The sequence below is a fragment of the Benincasa hispida genome, chromosome 11 (genome assembly GCF_027475165.1).
Source record: "Benincasa hispida cultivar pf3 chromosome 11, pf3_genome.v1.1, whole genome shotgun sequence".
NCBI classification, from domain to species: Eukaryota; Viridiplantae; Streptophyta; class Magnoliopsida; order Cucurbitales; family Cucurbitaceae; genus Benincasa; species Benincasa hispida.
This window is the reverse complement of record NC_143488.1, coordinates 9,590,099-9,598,402: the sequence shown is the minus strand read 5'-3', so window position 1 is coordinate 9,598,402 and position 8,304 is coordinate 9,590,099.

Genomic DNA, 8,304 nt, shown 5'->3' with positions numbered 1-8,304 from the left:
TAGCAACCTAGGCTTTAATCTTTTAATCAGTTTAATAGAAAGTGTAGCAAATCTATCTATAAGGGACCTTTTTTCTAAGGCGGGTTCTGTCTAGGCTGGGGTATTTAAGGTGATGGAAATGGAACACCTGATAACGGGCAGAAATGCACGTTATCATAGTGCTAAGTTTTTAAACAATTTTGGATTGCATTGATGAAATATGTTAAATTGCGTCCATTAAACATAAATTCTATAATATTGCAGTCGTATGTGTTCAGCACATTAGAACTATTGATTTTTGTATTTTTGTGCAAAATATGCATTAACACAATGTAAAGATTGTGATCATAGGAATTCATTTGTCGAGCGCAACTTCACTGCAAGACTTTGCGTTGATCGTGCTCGCAAACATTCGCCCGAGAAGGATCACCACAACTTGGTCAGCGCAACATGGTGGGCACATCTGGGTGAAAGGCCAATTAAGAGCGATGGGACAGAGAGCTGATGACAGTCGAATCCAAATTAAGTTGACAGTCGATAACGGTCACAAAGTGCATTCAGCTTTATCAATAACAATCATTCGGCGTGTCAATCAGGAATTAAAGCTATCCCATCTGTACAACCAGGAGAGATAAGCCGCCTTTCACCATGGATGCTCTATAAATACCAAGTGCATTCTTTAGAAAAGGGGTTCACCGTTCACCATTTTTACAACCAGTTGCATTTGTTCATAATTTCCTTTTCATTTTAAGGCGGAGCAAGAGAAGAGTGGTGGCGCTAGAGATCACCTAGGGCAACTCAAGAGAGGACCTTGGGGCGTAAGAGCAGAGAGTAGGCCGACTCTCGCGAGAGCGAGATCATCTTTAGAGCACGAGTAGAAATAGTGTAAACGCCTGGCAGTAAGAAATTTCTACCAGGCTCTTTATTATATTTGCATTGTTATTTGTACTTCATCTTCATATCTATTCAATGGAAGTTCTAATTCTACATCTGCTCACTCTCTTAATACAAATAAGTAGCTAAACTAGTTGAATGGGTTGAGAAGAACTAAGCTAACATGACCTAGGAAGTTCATTGCTTGCGATTGTCTTGTTTTATGTTGTGCAAAATACCCTTTAGAGTTACTCGAGAGACAAGTCTAAAGAAAGAACCTAATGTCTCAAGAGAGCTAGGTTAGAATCTGGACTCAAAAAAGCAAGATTAGGCTTAAACAAGAGATAGGGACTTAGAGATAAGCTCTGTTTGTCAACTTGCATCGCATGCATCCTAGGAATAGGAATGATATTATGTGGTCGCATATTTGTGTGGATGTCATTTTGTCATCGCATAAATAGGAATAGAGGTTTATGTGTAAACCCTATAGACTTATCGCATATATATCGCATGCGTTCTAGCCTTAGAAGCAATGGTATTCGCACCAAGAGGTGGTTTACTGTTGTATGCATGTTGCATGATTGCAAACATGAACGCATTCTAGGGAGTGTTAGCCTAAACCTCTCTCAACCTGTTCACCCATATTCATCGCATTTCTTGTTTACCAACTCTTTTCAAACTCCTCCGTATTTGTTATTTATTTTTAATCAACGCAATCAACAAACCAAACACTTTATTTATTTTCCCGGTTACCGCAAAGTTTTCATCAAAATTACCAACACAATCTATTTTCACAAGTCCCTGTGTTCGACCCTGGACTTACTAGGAAAGTTAGAGGAATTTACACTTGAATTTCGCTGGGGAAACTTGAGTGCACAACGCAATTCAATCAACGCATATCATCCATATTTCCACTACATAAAATACTGCATCAACATCCCTACCTAGGAACCTACCTAGAAAGGTGAATTAGATAAATTTGATGCATGCATGCAAATTTGAGGACAATCCATTAAAGAGTTTAATGTGACTACTTGAACTTGTTTAATTTCAAAGACAAGAGTTGCTTTTGAGCAAATTCAACTAACTTAGATTAAAATCAGTAGCCAAATGGTCTAAGTTAATGAACCCCTAGGTAGAATATTCAATGGGAGGTACTTTAGGTATTTAATACTTCAATTAAATCTCTTCGTGTTTCTCCCTTTATTGTCCACACTGTGAGATCTATCATCAGCCACGTGGCACCCTGGAAGTATCCCCCTAAAGTATGGTGTTTGGGTAGGTCAATATCAAGGTGGACGGAGAGAATTTTTATAGTAAGTGGGAGTGGGACGTGCGACAACATATCCTACAGTCTCTCTTGTTAGGTTGGATAAAGTTTCTGTGCATCGCCTCGAGGCATCCTGGGAGTGTTCCCCTATAGGATGGAATTTTTGCACGTTTCTTTATCTGATCTCCTGTATAGGATAAGGTCGTTTTAGTCTCTTGTCCCAATCTGTTTTTTCCCTACGGTAGGTGCATTAGGGCAAGACTCTAAGGCCGAAAACGAGCTGTTACACTTACGTGGAATTGTTAAGGGTTAACAGTTCTTGACCAAACGAATGGTGACTATTAGGTGCAGTTACAAGAGTTGTTTCTACCTAATGGTTGAGAGTGTCTGATCCTAGTGAAAGGGCATTTGATCACCCCACTGGTGACATTTATCTTGCCTCGCTGGGGCATCATTGCGAAATAGAAGTCTTTTCATTTAGGGTACTTGGAAACTATTTTTCTAAAACTAAAATTGGTGTTAACATGTGGTATTGCATAGACTTATTAACCTTGTTCTATTTTCAGCAACATAATTATGGCAATCGCCACATTAGCTCTACTTAGCACCGACAAACTAATTAGCGAGAATTGCGCTAGTAGGAAACACACGATCACAATAGTTTTAATCATCGATGATCTCATGTTCGTCCTTACAGAGGAGCGTCCTCCTATTTCATCTCCTAACATCACTCGAAATGTTCAGAAGACTTATGAGGGTTGGACACAGATGAATGAGAAGGCCTGAGCCTATATCTTGGCCAGTTTTAACGACGTTTTGGCCAATAAGCATGAGCACATGGTTTCAGTGCGTGAGATCATGGAGTCCCTACAGAGAATATTCGAACAACTATCTGGACAGCTCAAGCATGAGGCTCTTAAATGCATCTTCAACTCCAAAATGGAGAAAGGCACCTTTGTTCGAGAATATGTGCTTAACAAGATAGTCCACTTCAATGTGGCAGAGATGAATGGGTCTCGAATTGATGATGGCAGCCAGGTTAGCATAATCCTGCATTCCTTGTCAGATAGCTTCCTACACTTTGTTAGTAATGCATTTCTTAACAAAGTGGACTATACCCTTACAACTCTCCTCAACGAGTTACAGACATTCCTATCCTTACTGAAAAGTAAAGAGAAGAAGGGAGGTGAGGCAAATGTTGCTTCATCTTCAAAGACGTTCCATCGAGGTTCGACCTCAGGGACAAAGTCTACACCTTCTACTTCTAACACTACCAAGTGGAAGAAGAAGAAGAAGAAGGGTGATAAGGGGAAGGGGAAGGCACCTGCTAACCCACAGCCTATCGCCCAGCGGGGTAGGCGTCTAATGTTGGTTGACAAGAGAGAGTGATTCCACTGCAACCAAGATGGGCACTGGAAGAGAAATTTTCCTCGCTGGCTAAAGGAGAAGAAGGCGGCCAAGGCTAAGCCAAAACAAGGTAAATATGATTTACTAGCTTTGGAAACTTGTTTAGTGGAGAATGATGATTTTGTTTGGATTATTGACTCCGGCGCAACTAATCATGTTTGTTCTTCTTTTCAGGGGATTAGATCCTAGCGGCAGCTGGAGGCTGGTGAGATGACGATGCGAGTAGGCACCGGGCACGTCGTCTCAGTTGTGGCAGTGGGAGGAGTCCAATTGACTTTACAAAAGAAATTTCTTGTTTTACATGATGTATCTGTAGTTCCTGAGTTGAAAAATAACTTAATTTCTATAAAGTGCTTGATACTGTGTAAATATACTCTTAATTTTCAATTGAATTATGTGTTTATTCATAAAGATGGAGTCGAAATTTGTTTAGCATATCTAGAAAATAACTTGTATGTGTTAAGGTCATTAGCAGTGAGTTCCCTCCATAACATAAAGATGTTTAAAACTACGTAACTCAAAGTAAACGACAAAAGATTTCTCCAAAAGAAAATTCCCAACTTTGATACCTTTGATTAGGGCGCATCAATCTTAATAGGATTGAGAGGTTGGTGAAGAATGGACTTCTAAGTAAGTTAGAGAAAAATTCTTTACCGGTGTGCAAATCTTGCCTTGAGGGTAAGATGAATAAAAGACCTTTTCTTGGAAAAGGTTATCGAGTCAAAGAGCCTCTAGAGTTAGTGCATTCTGACCTCTGTGGTTCGATGAATGTGCGATCCAGGGGAGGCTATGAGTATTTCATCACCTTTACTAATGATTACTCTAGGTAAGGGTATGTTTATTTGATGCAACGGAAGTCTGAATCCTTTGAAAAGTTCAGAAAGTTCAAGGCTGAAGTTGAAAATGCTTTAGATAGACAGATTAAGACACTTCGATCGGATTGAGGTGGAAAGTTTTTGGATTTAAGGTTCCATGACTATTTGATAGAACATGGAATCATTTTTCAACTCTCAACATCGGGTACACCTCAGCAGAATGGTGTAGTGGAGAGGAGAAACAGAACCTTGTTGGACATGGTTTAATCGATGATGAGTTACTCTTTCATAATAGACTCGTTTTGGGGTTTTGCAGTGGAGACTGCAGTGTATATACTCAACTACGTTCGCGAGAACACCTCTGGAGTTGTGAAACGAGCATAAAGCTAGTTTACATCACTTCCGCATATGGGGTTGTCCAGCACATGTGTTTAAGGCTAATCTAATGAAATTAGAACCACGGTCGAGGTTATGCCTCTTTGTAGGCTGCCCCAAAGGTACACGAGGGGGTTACTTTTATGATCCTATGAAAAATAAAGTGTTTGTGTCTACGAACGGTACCTTCCTGGAGGAGGATCATATTAGGGAGAAAAGTCCACATAGTAAGATCGTGTTACATGAGCTTTCCAACAAAACTACTAAAATTTCAACAAGAGTTGTTGAAGGGTCTGCTTCATCAGCAAAAGTTGTTGATGATAGTTCATCTGGTAGGTCAGTTCCACCTCAAGAGTTGAGGGAACCTCGACGCAGTGGAAGAGTTGCGAACCCACCTTTTCGTTATATTGGTTTCACAGAATCCTGGCTATGGTAGCCAATGGCGACGTTGAGGATCCGTTGTCTTATTAGAAGGCAATGAAGGATGTTGACCGGGATGGATGGGTCAAAGCCATGGATCTCAAGATGAAGTCGATGTACTTCAATTCAGTGTGGGATCTTGAAGATCGGTTTGATGAGGTAAGACCTATAGGTTGCAAATATATCTACAAGAGGAAACAGGTGCCGATGGGAAGGTGCAAACCTTCAAGTCTCAACTTGTGGCAAAGGGTTATACCCAGGTGGAGGGAGTCAACTATGAGGAGACTTTCTCACCTATTGCCATGTTGAAGTTTATCCACATCCTCCTATCCATTGCCACTTTTTATAATTATAAGATTTAGCAAATGGGTGTCAAGACTGCCTTTCTGAATGGTAATCTTGAGGAGACCATTTATATAGTGCAACCCAAGAGATCATAGCCCAAGGTCAAAAGCAAAAAGTTTGCAAACTTAATCGATCCATTTATGGGCTGAAACAGGCATCTCGATCTTGGAACATACGGTTTGATACTGCGATCAAATCGTACGACTTTGACCAAAACGTTGATGAGTCTTGTGTCTATAAGAAAATCATCAACAGTTCAGTAGTTTTCCTAGTGTTGTATATAGACGATATCCTACTCATTGGGAATGATGTAAGACTACTGACTGCAGTTCAGAACTAGCTAGTGACCCAATTCCAAATGAAATATTTGGGAGAGGCTCAGTTTGTTCTTGGTATTTAGATCTTTCGAGATTGGAAGAACAAAGTGTTAGCACTGTCTAAGGCATCGTACATTGACAAGATGTTGCTCAAGTACTCGATGCAAAACTCCAAAAAGGGCCTACTACCTTTTAGGCATGGAGTTACTTTGTCTAAGGAAATGTGTCCTAAGACGCCTCAAGAGGTTATGTGAAACCTGGATTTCCATTTTCCTTATTTAAGCAAATGGTAAAGGAAATTAACTAAGTGAAAGTTAAATCCTATGTTGAAGAGAGGAAATTTCTAAGTGTTGAATAGATTTTTCTTGAGTAGCTTTGAGTTAAGCTTAAATTGATGAAAACTGACTAAGTGTTAGACTAGGCATTGCCATGCGTTGGCCATAAGATCTTGGAGAGATTACTTGGGCCAAGGGAGAAGTTAAAGTGGGAGTGACGCATGCCTTGGAGACCAACGCATTAGGCTCAATGGATGCGTTGGAGGGTGGTATGCGGTTGAAGGAAGGCAGCCGAAGGTGATGCATTCGGGTGGCACGCGGGCATGCGAGGATGTATGGGGTAAGCTAGGACGCGGGGCAAGGCAGGCACTGGAGGGTGGCATACGTCGATACCCAGTGCCCATGCCAAGCGTTGATAAAGTTATTTATGGCATCTTATCTCGATATTGCGGTCAAAAGTTAGCAATTATGCGCCAATTGTATGAAAATTAACTTAGTATGACAATAATTATAAATGTTTGCAATAAAACCCACTAACGCCAAAAAGATGGAGGACAAGCCAAACTTTACTCTGTTTTGCAGGAGACTAAGTCACCGTTTGCGCTCAAGGCTCATGAGGAACTAATCAACGCATCTCTATCACATTTCGCCTGTCGATCAACCTTGATGAGACAAGTACCAAAGTAACGGTGCAATGCGATAGTCAGTCCAGAGCTATGCTACGACCGCATGCAGTATTAAAAACAAACACCGCATGTGAACCTATGATCAAAATATGCAACTGAGCAACACGAGATCGAAGGATTGAGACACGTGTACAACCAACGATTGTGCAAAATTGATGGTCTGATTGCATAACAGAGGGATACTTATCCCTCCGTCTGCAGAATTACCATAACCATCAAGTGGGGACCACATGGCCGAAGTCAAAGTATCTGATCCTATAAATACCCCAACGAATTCAGAGAAAATTATGGTATTTGATACTTGGCTAAGTGCTGTAAGATTTTAGAGAGAAAAAGGCTGAGTTGAGTGCTCAAAAGAAGAAATCCGGGAAGAGAAAGAGATAAGGATGAGAGGTAAATCTCATATCTGACCAACTGTATACCCGATCGAAGCTCTGTGCAGAGACCCCTGCTACCGGTGGAGCAAGCCTGAGAGGGAAGCTCTTCCTGCCATCAAAACCATCCTATCAACAAGCAGATCTTCATTGAATCTATGCCAAAACATTGGCAACTGATTGTATCTGTTCTTCTCTCTTTCACTGTATTCCATGTTTTCTTTATTTCTACATTCACACATCATGTATCAAACACTTAGTAGAAATATTAAATGTTTCGATAGATTTCATTTACCATTCTCTATCTATTTTCGTTCACCCATTAGTCACTTTTTCCATGATGTTTTCTTAATCTCTTGATGAGCGATATGAATCACCAAGAACTTAATATGTATTAAAGTTTTCAAATACGTTTAGCTAAAGCATGCTAGACCGCATCTTCACCTGTGAGAGCAGAAGTGAAGATGTCATTCTAATCTATCGAGAGAAGGTCAGAAGAGTGCGTTAACTAAAGCAAGTAGTACTTCCAGACATGGAAGCAACCTTCCGTTCATTACGTTAGACTCTGTTTCACCACAGACATGTGGGAAACGCAGTCGATCACTGAAAGGTGTACTTCAAGAGAAGAGAGGAACAGTATTTGTACCTTCAATTTGATTAAAAACTTGCGTTGTTTGTAATACTTAGCTTTCTCTTTCTAATCTGTTCACAAGACTTGTCGTCGCATTCCACGTCTTTGCACAACCTTCACAGCCAACCTTAATCCTAGTATCTTGCACATAAACCCTGTATCTTATAACATCTAGTTTAGGTTTATTGTATTTTCATGTTTTATCGTATCTTACTGCTTTCCTTTATTTTACTGTAATTTACATACTATACACACTTTTATAAACAATTGAAAAACCTGGTCGCATATACCATGAACATACCACAAAAACCGGCACCACTTCCCCGTGTTCGACCTTGGATCACATCGAGAAACTTGCGGTGGAATTATACTTGGTTCCATCGTAAGGAAACTTGTGACGATCAGAGCATACTACTTGAGCATCTCTAATTAACGCATAAATAGTAGTGGTATCGCATCATCATGAGCATTGAATATCATACATACAAATCACGCAACAAGTGCCCATGCGTCGGAGCCAAGCGCCTATGCATCAAC